Source organism: Otolemur garnettii, unplaced genomic scaffold (assembly GCF_000181295.1).
Source record: "Otolemur garnettii isolate 467f Iridium unplaced genomic scaffold, OtoGar3 scaffold00001, whole genome shotgun sequence".
In the NCBI taxonomy this organism is placed as follows: domain Eukaryota; kingdom Metazoa; phylum Chordata; class Mammalia; order Primates; family Galagidae; genus Otolemur; species Otolemur garnettii.
In genome coordinates, this window is record NW_003852396.1 from 13,021,963 (window position 1) to 13,033,429 (window position 11,467).

General features: G+C 36.4%; 1 pseudogene; it reads left to right on the plus strand.

Annotated features, from left to right (window-relative positions):
- Window positions 1-296: 296 nt before the first annotated feature.
- LOC100960620 lies at window positions 297-875 on the plus strand (annotated as a pseudogene).
- Window positions 876-11,467: the final 10,592 nt, after the last annotated feature.

Consider the following 11,467-nt stretch of genomic DNA (forward strand, 5'->3'; position numbering starts at 1 on the left):
TAAAAAGTCAAAGCTGAGGAGGAGGCAGGGTGAAAGGTCACGGCGCAGGGCTGGGGCTGGCTGGCGGCTGCAGCGAGCCGAAGCCGGGAGTCCCGTGTGCACGAGTGGAGAAGCGGCTGCACCTGCAGCAGCGGGAGACACCTCCGCCACCTCGGGAGATTCAGGGCTGGGCTTGACTCTCGCAGCCTGGGTCACCTGCTCAGTTCCCTGTCCAAGCTGAGGGCGTGAAGAGCTCAGGGCGGCTAATACTGCGGCCGTTGTTATCGGCGGTACTTACGGCCTCAGTAGGCGGGAAAATGAAAGGTAGCTGGATTGAGCTGGGAGATGTAACACCACACAATATTAAACGGTTGAAGAGATTAAACCAGGTCATCTTTCCAGTCAGCTACAATGACAAGTTCTACAAGGATGTGCTGGAGGTTGGCGAATTAGCAAAACTTGCCTATTTTAATGATATTGCTGTAGGTGCGGTGTGCTGTAGGGTGGATCATTCACAGAACCAGAAGAGACTTTACATCATGACATTAGGATGTCTGGCACCTTACCAAAGGCTAGGAATAGGAACTAAAATGTTAAATCATGTCTTAAACATCTGTGGAAAAGATGGCACTTTTGACAACATCTATCTGCATGTCCAGATCAGCAATGAGTCGGCAATTGACTTCTACAGGAAGTTTGGCTTTGAGATTATGGAGACAAAGAAGAACTACTATAAGAGGATAGAGCCTGCAGATGCTCATGTGCTGCAGAAAAACCTCAAAGTCCCTTCTGGTCAGAATGCAGATGTCCAAAAGACAGACAACTAAACAAATGACAAATGAACTTTCCTGCACTTGCTTGTCGCCAAATAAAAGAGAGGCCCGTTGATTCCTCCCTTTCCTTTAAAGCTTTTTCCTCTCTTTGTTCTTGTTTTTCCTTCTGTCTTTTCTTTTTCTTGAAGAGGTTTAATATTTTCAAGGACTTTAAAAAGTAATCATGCTTGGATTGTTTTAGTTCTCTTATTTTGGGGAGATGGTTCAATTGAAGGAAAGTGAAGGTTAGATCAGTTTGATTTCGTGTTTAAGATACATGGTCTTTAAAAAGTTGGGTACAAAGTCTTTAGCTTTTTTTTAATGTCTTGCTTTCACATTGAAGGGCAGAGCCTACAAAATGTTGTATATTTCAAAAGGCAAAAAGCAGCAGCAGCAATATCTTGTTCCCTACTTAATAGACAAGTTTAGTCTGTTTGTGGTACTTTGGATTTTTCAAGACTTGTGAGATGCATATCCCTAGACATTGCCTTCATTCCACCTTTAGTTCTTCTGAGCACTGTCTCAGGAGTTAGTCCATTGTTATCCTTGTAAGAAATACTAAGCTTATTTTGATTTTTTTTAAAGCATTTCTTCTCTTCTTGCTGGTGGGTGGGGCAATGTGGGTAGGTAGTGTTATACTTTGGTCTAAGTATTTGAGTTAAACTGCTTTTTTTGCTAATGAATGGGCTGGTTGCTAGCAGGTTTATTTTTCCTGCTATTGATTGTTACTAGTGGCATTAATTTTTAGAGTGTGGGCTGGTGAAATTAATTTTTTTTAATATCCCAGCTAGAGATAGGGCCTTTAACTGACATAAAGAAGTTTTTTGTGATTTAATTTTTTCTCTCATCCTTTTCTTCAGTAAACCTGACAATAGTTAGTCTAACCTCAAAAGTGGAGTTGATGTCCTTATAGGTCACTACCCCTAAATAAACCTAAAGCAAGTGTTTTGTTGTTTTGTTGGGTGTTTTTTTTGACATATTAAAAATTACCTAAAAGGAAGCTTAAATGGATTTGTGGCATGATAAATACATTTGATGTCAACTAATGTAGGCTAGTAAAAGTGTGGCCACTGAGCATTTGATTTTACAGGAAAGTATATCTAGACAGTACTTTTGAGAATTACATAGCTGTGCTATTGGAGAACATCCCAGATTTGTTTATACTCTGTGCCTATGATACTGAGTTTAAGGATTTGGGGTAAGGATAATTGTTAAACATATTGCTTCTATTCTTGGAAAAGTAGAAGTATAAAGTGTTAATGCAGATGTCACTGTGACCTCCTCTAATGACAGTACTGGTCTATGCCAGATTGTTTTCTGGAACACAGGGATTAGTGCTGACAGGTTGCTAATGTAAGATAGAAAACAGTTGAAATATTTGTGTTTTCTTCCCATAGTCTTATCTCCAGTATTTAGAAATTTTTAGATTACCAGGGTTGATGGCCCAGGAAATGTTCACAATTATACTTTAAAACAATGCATAGAACTTGAGTTTTCTTTATGTCATTAGACATTAAAAGAAAGATTGGTTCGTATTTATCCTCTTATGTAAAATTTTGGTATGAAAGTCTCATCTCCAAATATGTTAAATAACAGAATTATTTTATAAAATGTTTACGTACACTTAAAGCTTTTATCTGAGAATGTGAAAGTATAAAGTACAGTAGTCTTGAGTGCCAAGAATAATTCAGAAAAAGAAGATAGTTGATATAGAGGGTTCTAATCTTAAGATGGTAAAGATGTAGACAGACTATGCTGGATTTTGGAGTAGAAGTTTCTTAAAAGTCCAAAATAAGCTTAGAAGAAAAGTTTAGCATTGAGCACCTTTTCCCTCATGGATAAGCTTCAGCTTGCTCTTGCCAAGAGAATAATGCTTGAGTTACAGAAGGCATAATTAGTTTGAAGAATTCAGCCTTTTTGTAAACTTCCAAGATATCAAAATAGATTTTGATATATAAATGAGTTTTCTGAGATGTCACTGCCTCAATTTCTATAACCATTTCACCTGGACTATCTCATCAGTCCTATGAATGTATCCCTAAAAGTGGTTATTGAAAACCAAATAGCTGCCTCATAATAATTAAATACTTGTTATTTAAGAAGGAAAAAATACTAAATTTTGAATTGTGTGTGCTCCCTATCATACAGTTTCATTTTCCACACTAGTCAATGACTTAACATAAATTGTAAATGTTTGTAAAGGGTTAATTGTCCTACATAAACTTGTATTAAATAATTCCATCCACTTACAGAGGAGGAAGATGTGGAAAAGGTAGAAGCTGGTCACTAGTTCATATGTCTGTGGGTCAGTAAAGACTGAAGTAATGTCCCATGTTGAGTTGGTTATTTTGATATGATAAATATCTTTGAAGTAAAATAAATCTATTAGCTGGAAGATCACAGGATATATCCATCATATTTTTCAATAAAGATAGTTTTATTGTGGGGCAAATAGGTTAAAATTATACTGTGGTAATTGCATTTGGGTTATAAAGAAAAGAATATAGAGAAATCTATGCAATATATAGTTTGTCCAGATTAGTTTTCATTTAGGGAAGGAAGTTCTGCATTATTTCCAAAGCAGTTTACTTATCAATTGAAAGTCCTCCAAGAAAGAACTATTGGAAAAAAATGGTGTGTGGTGGTGGAAAAGAAAAGCTCCCTCAGTTTTTTGGAGGGAATAACTTTAAAAATAATTATATGGCTGAGTTTACTTGGTGCAGTTAAGAATTAAACTTGTCAATTTTAACATTACTGTTACATCTAAAATAAACTTATGTGACGTTCTGGTAAAAAAAAAAAAAAAAAAAAGTCAAACCTGAACATAAAATTTAAGGATAAGTAACTATAATAAGTGCATGTAGATTAAAATTGTCTATCAGAAATCCCTGCCTTTATTATTATCATAATTTAATGGAAGTAACCAGGCAACAAAGTTATGTGTAATAACAGCAACCAAAATCTAGGAAAATCAAGAATCAAGAAATGAAAATTCCTTTTACAGCACAGATATTAGTTACCTGGAAAGAACGCTTAATTTCTCCAAATATCATCTCATTCTCCAGATATCATCTCATTCTCATCCATGGAGTGAGAGAGTTTTATTACATGATAATGAAAACAAATTTGGTCATAGAGCAAATGATTTTCAGATGAAGAAAGAAAGAGATAAATAGATACACAGATAGATGTACACAAAAGGAATGAACAAATACAAAAGGAGAAAAAAATATACTCACTTAGAAACTTATTAAAAAACTTGAGTTTTTTGAAAGGAAACCTCATGTTTCTGAAGAAATGTGTCAATAAATATGTTTAGATGGAGAGAAATGATGAAATTTCTTAAATGGTATTGAAATAAAAATAAAAGTTAATTTCTAAATTGTTTTTTAAAATAACAAGATGAGAATTTTTAAATTCACAGACAAATCACATACAATTCTTTTTATGGAGAAAGGGAGAAAAGGAAACTGGTTGGTATTATGTGGTAGGGTGTGTCGTGGAGTAAGACATTTTCCATTAGACAAAGGAAGAGAAGGATGGAAAGATGCTACATCTAATGATGCTATTTAAAAATAAATACCATTTCCTGTTGATTTGCTTGAGTTCTTTGTAGATTCTAGTTATTAGCCCTTTGTTTAATTCATAACAATGCAAATATCTTTTCCCATTCTGAAGATTGTCTATTTGCTTTGTTGACTGTGTCCTTAGCTATGCAGTAGCTTTGTAATTTGATTGGATCCCATTTATTTATTGCCAATGGTGTCTTCTTCATAAATTCTTTCCCAAGGCTGATGTCATAAAGATTTTTTATCACATTTTCCTCTAGATTTTTTTATCACTTTGTGTCTTAGATTTCAATCTCTTATCAGCATGCCTTAATTTTTGAGAGTGGTGAGAGGTACAGGTCCAGTTTCAGTCTTTTACATGTGGCTAACCAGTTCTCCCAGCACTATTAGGGATTCTTTCCCCTTTGTATGCTTTTGTTTGGTTTATCCAAGATCAGATGACAATATGAGGCTTGTTCCATCTTAGATGCTCACTCCTATTCCATAGATCTATGCCTTTGTTTTTATGCCAATACTTTTATCACTATAGATTTGTAGTATTATATGAAGTCTGGTAACATAACATCTCCTGATTAATCATTGGCCAAAAGACATGAACAGAATCTTTTCCCAAGAAGACAGATGAATGACCACCAAACATATGAAAAAATTATCATCATCCCTAATCACCAGAGAAATGCAAATCAAAACCACCTTGAGATAGCACCTAACCTCAGTGAGAATAGCCCACATCATGAGATCCCAAATTTTCATATGCTGGCATGGGTAGAGAAAGAAGGGAATACTTATGGACTGTTTGTGGGATTGCAAATGAATATAGCTTTTGGAAAGAAGTATGGAAAATCCTCAGAGAGCAAAAAGTAGATCTTTCATTTGATCCTGCAATGCTATTACTAGGTATCTACCCCAAAGAAAAAGAAATCATTTTATCATAAGGACATTTGTACTCAAGTGCTTATAGCAGATCAATTCATAATTGCAAAGATTTGGAAACAACCCAAGTGCCCATCAACACATGGAAGGATTAATAACTGTGGTATATTTATACCATAGAATCCTATTCAGCCATTAAGCCATGGAGAGTTTGCATCTTTTGTATTACCTGGATGAATTTTGAGAACATTCTCCTAAGTAAAGTATCTCAAAAATGGAAAAGTAAACATCTCATGTACTCAACACTATGTTGAAACTAGTAGATGACTAACTATAGGCCCACACAAGAAAATAACACAATTAAACTCAAGAATGGGGAAGTGAAGAGAGGTAAGGTCCCATATAATGGGAATAATGTAGTGGTATATGGCACACTACCTGGGTGAAGGACTCCACTGCAACTCAGATTTTAGCTTACAAATGCAAACAATGTAACCTAATTATAACCCTCACATTAATCCAAAAATAAACAAATGCCATATACTATAAAATATGAACCCTCTCTAGAGCTTTCACAGCTTTATTCTAAGCCTCCAAAACATGAAAAACTTAAATGTGATTGATTCCTTATAGATAATCCAAGTTACTATGGTGGCGTTCTGCTGTCTGGTTTATGATAATCTGGGAAAGTGTCAGGCCACAAAGACTAGAGAGTAAATGAGCCAGAGTTATAGAGTAAACACTAAATTAACCTTTGTCAAAGTAAATTAGAATAATTATATAATATACTTAATAATATAACACTTATCTCCAGTGTGTTAACCCCTGAAATTGACTCATCTAGATATGTCAGGTAGTGAGACAACCTGATAGAATTTTTTTTATTATTGTTTCAAGTTAATCTGAGGGAACAAAGAATTAGGTTATAATGTTTGCATTTGTTACGTAGAGTCCATCTCATAATTCTGTCCTGCCCAAAGGAGTGTCGTATATACTAACATTATGTCCATTAAGTGAGAGCACACCCATCCCTCTCCCACCTCCACTCCAATTATTCCCCTGCCTTCCCCCCTAATTTATTTGAGTTTTTTGACTTCACATTATTATTGAGTACATTGGATTCTTCTACACTGTAGTGATACTCTTCTATGAAGAATATGATTCAACTCTATCTGGGTTAACAGAAAAGACATGAAGTCTCCAACTTTTTTAATGGATGAATAGTATTCCATAGTATACATATACCATAGTTTGTTAATCCATCCCTGGTGAGCATTTAGGTTGTTACCACATGTTGGTGATTGTCATTTGAGCTACAATGAACAGTCTAGTGTAAATGTCCTTATGATAAAATGATTTTTTTTTCTTCTGAGTAGCTGCCTAGTAATGGAAATGCAAGATCAAATTGGTAGGGCTATTTGGAATTCTTTGATGATTCTAAATACTTCCTTCCAAAGAGTTTATATTAATTTGCAGTCCTACCAATAGTCTAAAAGTACTCCTTTCTCTCCATATCCACACCACATCTGCAGCTTTGAAACAATGTGATGTGGGCTATTCTCACAGGGGTTAGGTAATATCTCAGGGTAGTTTTGATTTGCATTTCTCAGATAATCAGGGATGATGACCATTTTTACCAATGTTTGTAAGCCATTTATATATCTTCATCAGAAAAGGTTCTATTTATGTCTCTTGCCCATTGGTAGATGGGATTGTTTGCTCTTTTTTTTTTGTTCTCTGTAGATTCTAGTTATCAACCCTTTGATACCTGCAAATATCTTTTCCCATTCTGAAGGTTATCTTTTTGCTTTCCTGTTGTGTCCTTAGCTGTACAGAAACTTTTCAGTTTAATTAAGTACCATTTGTTAATTTTTGTTGTTGTTGCAATGGCCACTGAAGTCTTTCATAAAATCTTTCCCCAGTCCAATATCATCAACAACTTTCCCCACCCTTTCTTCTAAGATTTTTGTCATTTTATTTCTTAGAGTTAAATCTTTTATCCATCTTGAATCAATTTTTGTAAGGAGATAAAATATTGAGTCAAGTTTCAGTTTTTGACATGTGGTTATCCAGTTCTCTCAGCACCATTTGTTGAATAGTGATTCTTTTGCCCATTATGTGCTTTTGTTTGGTTTATCAAAGATCAGATGGCAAAAAGAGACTAGTTTCATCTATCTCTTAGTTTTCTATTCTGTTTCATATGTGTAAGTCTGTATTTTTGTAACAATACCATGCTGTTTTTAATCACTGTGGACTTGTAATATAGCCAGAAGTCTGATAGGGTGATGTCTCTGGATTTGTTTCTATTATTGAGAATTGTATTGCCTATGTGCATTTTTTTCTGGTTCCACACAAAATGAAGTACTAATTTTTCTAGTTCTTCAAAGGATGATGGTGGTATTTTAATGAGGATTTCATTAAATGGAGATTTCATTGAATTTGTGGATTTCTTTGGCTAGAACAGACATTTTGACATTGGTCTTTTTCTACTATTTTCAGCCCCTCCAGGGCTTCGAAGACCCAGTGGGCTACACTCTCAAAGCTTCAACTGAAATGCCAAAGACTGGCATAAGTGAGAATGAAGGCTTAACAAGATGTCTGAATTTTTAGCCAGTCTTTGGCTGCTGTTGCCAGCGGCTACCCTGTTGCCTGCATAAGTGAGAATGAAGGCTTAACAGGAAATGTGATTGGATGACAAAATAAATGCACTAACAAGTTAACAGGGTGGGAATTTTGGATCCACCAGGGGATAATATTATTATAAGAATTTACCCAATTACCTTTTTCTTGACTGATGGCAAATAAGAGTATTACAATCAGGCAATTGTTAAACAGAAAAAAGGAGGGGCCCAAAAGTTTGGTGATGATGGGGCATCAAAGAGTTAGAGGGATACTAAGCCTAATACCAATAATAAAGATGAAGAGACCAATGACTGCCAGGCCAAAGAGGCACCAGACGATGAGCGGTGTAGAACACATAAAAGTAAGTAAGCAAGGCAGTTTCAGAAGAGGTAGACTTGAAGGGTTCCTTGAAAGAAAAGATCTGCAATCCACTCACAAATGTTTTCAAGACTGTTTGTTTCAGGCCACGACCAATCTTCTAATAAACACTGAACAAATGTCATAAAAAGACAAGACAGGCATGGACCCTGATGTAAATAATGCCTAATAGTCCACATTTATTTTCACACTCTTGTATTTTTAGAATTAGAACCAGAACACAATCTTATACACTTTTAACAGGCTTGTGAGTGATCTAATACCCTGGGGGTTGATTGGACCCCTGTTTTTATTTTAATGATGTTTCTGGTGATGGGTGTTGACAGCCTGGCAACCCAGGGTCCCTGTTTAAAGTTCCTATCTTATTGGCCTTCCCTTGGAGGTTTTTAAGGGTTTTACAATAAATGACTTTAACAATTACATGTTTTTATAGCAATTCATAACAAATAAGCATAATAAAAATATTATTAATAGTTAATTAATGTTTGTATTCACCAGTTAAAAATAGATTTTAAAATTGCTTACCTCTATGGCCCCTTTTTAGGAGCCCTGGGGTGTTTTCAGTGGGTGCCTTCCCTCAGAGGGATTATAGCCTGGCCCCCTCAGAGACCACCTGAGGGATTGGCAGATTGGCAGAATATATAACAACTGGAGTGATGTCAGGTTGCTGTTTTTGTTTTTTTTGTTTGTTTGTTTGTTTGTTTGTTTTTTTAGTAAAGAGGACTGTTTTTTATTTTTTCCTTTAGTTTCAAATGAGTAATTGATCTTGGGTTTCCTGCTGAGAGCTGGCACCACCTTATCTCAAAGCTATTTGTAACAGAAACTACAGGTTTTTTTTCAATAGGTTTAACAAATTTTGTATTAACCTTTTAATTGCCAGAAAGAGAAGATCTTTAACATAAGTGGGTTATTTGCACTACAGTGTCAAAATGAAATGAAGAAGTGTAGAAACTAGTCAGCACAGCATGTTAAACATACCAAGATTCTGGAGTAAAATTATACAGTAAAAGTTTGATTCTCACCTAGAAAAATGATGTTGAAGGTCAGCTGCCGCCCCTGGGTGAAAAGCGGCTTTTGTGCCCCAGCCAAAATCAGTGGCCGTAGCCCAGGTTAAAATAGATTATATATTGTCACGTTGACAGACAAGAAAACAGAAATGTTGAACTTAAACCTACAAATTGAAGGTGTACCAGGAAGTAACAAAAGCAATGCCCAGTCTCAAGGATAGTGAACAGTTTTCCAGAAAAAGAAGAGGAAGGAAAACACAGTGACTTTCCCTGGATTGAAATCTAAGAGAGTTCCCTAAAGGAACCTTGAAAGGACACTGAATAAAGCACTGGAATTGATAGTTTTCACAGATTTTCATTTTGCTGGACTGTTTAAACTGCAACTTTCTTCTTGCCACAGCCTCTACCTTTTACTCTCCCCCCACCTCCACTGCATGATTTGTAGATTCAAGTTAATATTTGCCAAGTAGGTGCCTGCTTCTCAAAGTTGAAAATATGGAATTTCTAGTTTCTTTTTGTTAAGCTGGTTAGTTTTACTTACAGAAAATATGCACTTCCTTACTGTTGTTCCTGGTGAATTTGGTTGAAATTTAAAAGTTACTGAAAGAGCATTTTTTTAAAAATTACCCAGTCTTATTTCAGACAAACTATTAGGCAGACACTTAACAAATGAATAAAAAAACTACAGTACAAACATTATAAAAAACAGATAGACCAATAAATTTAAAATGACAAGTGGACAGGACAGAAGACACAAACAGAATTTAACAGACAGAAAATTGTCAGGCACAGAGCCAACTAGTGCTACTCAAATGCCTTTTCAGCCATGGGGCTCTGAAATCAAATTTAACTCTTTCACTCACTCATATAAAACTCAAAATATACAAAAAACACACAAACCAGAACAAGCACAGTTGACTGCAAAAACCAGGACAGTTCAATAGGAGACTGCAATTACCAGAATAGGAATAGCCTGCAAATAGGAACAGTCCAAAAGACTGATAATATCAAAACAGTTTAATAAGGGGCTGCAAACATGACAACACAAAAACAAACAACCCAGAGAGACAAGGGGACGTCTACCATTGTCTCGGGGACAGGCCCTGGGCTGCACCCTGCCTAGCCTATTGTTCCCCCAGATTCTCTAGAGACCTAGAAAGAATTACCCAGTTGGAAAATTTAGGAACCTGTGCCCAAAATTCACATGCCCGAGAGCTTTTGAGGCAGAGAAATTTCTCTGAGTCCTTCCCCTGGAGCTGTCGGGTGGTGGCGGGCCCAGGTGGGGGGGATCTTATCTCTCTGGGGCCTCCAAATATGGTACCCCCCATAACCTGAAAAGATAGAGTCAGACCCCCATTTAGATGTAATTAATTGGTAATTTATTTTACCTGCTGCAGGGGCTGCTGCTCTGAGAGGCAATCAGCAGCCCAGAAGTAGGAGTGTGGGTTGTCTTTTATAGGTTTTGTACAAGCATATTACAGAAGTGAAATGTGGCTGGTTGGGGGGGTTACAGCTCAGGTAGTCATGGATACAGCAATGGTTACAGTAATGTAACAATAATTAATACAGCATTGGTTGACAATGAATATATCTCATATCACAATGATTATGGTTATACAACAGTAATTAATCAAGTCTCGGTGAGTTTTCCACCATTGTTCATCTACTGAGCAAGCCTCAGTGAGTTTTCCACCATTGTTCATTTACTGAGAATTTGGGGGTTTTGTGAAACTTGGGACTTTTCTTCCTTGTACCTGCAGCTTATTCTTGGCAACCCTAGGGGGAAGGAGGGGGCCTGGGAATGTGGCTGGGAAGCCATCCTGGGGGGAGGAGGGACTTGCCTTGTTCCCAGAGTCAACTCTGGGAGGGGGGAAGGAAGAGGGAAATGGGCTGGAAAGCTGGTCACAACAATATCAAAGACTCTGTCTCCTGAAGTAACATTGCTTATTCTTTTTACACGATAGCAATGCCTTTGAGGTTAAAGAAGTCCTAAGGTTTTACCACAGAAGTTTGTAGATAAACGTATGTGTAAAAATAAGTTTATCTAAATTACTGATAGGTACATTATAGTGACTGCCCAACAAAGGGAAAGTGAAAGTGCATTTCCCTCTTGTCTCTCACTACACAGCAGCAGCACTGCTTGTGTTTCAATTATCAAACACAACACCCAAATATGAAGGCGGTAGCTCCAAATAAACAGCTATGATGAGAATTATTATAATAGCTG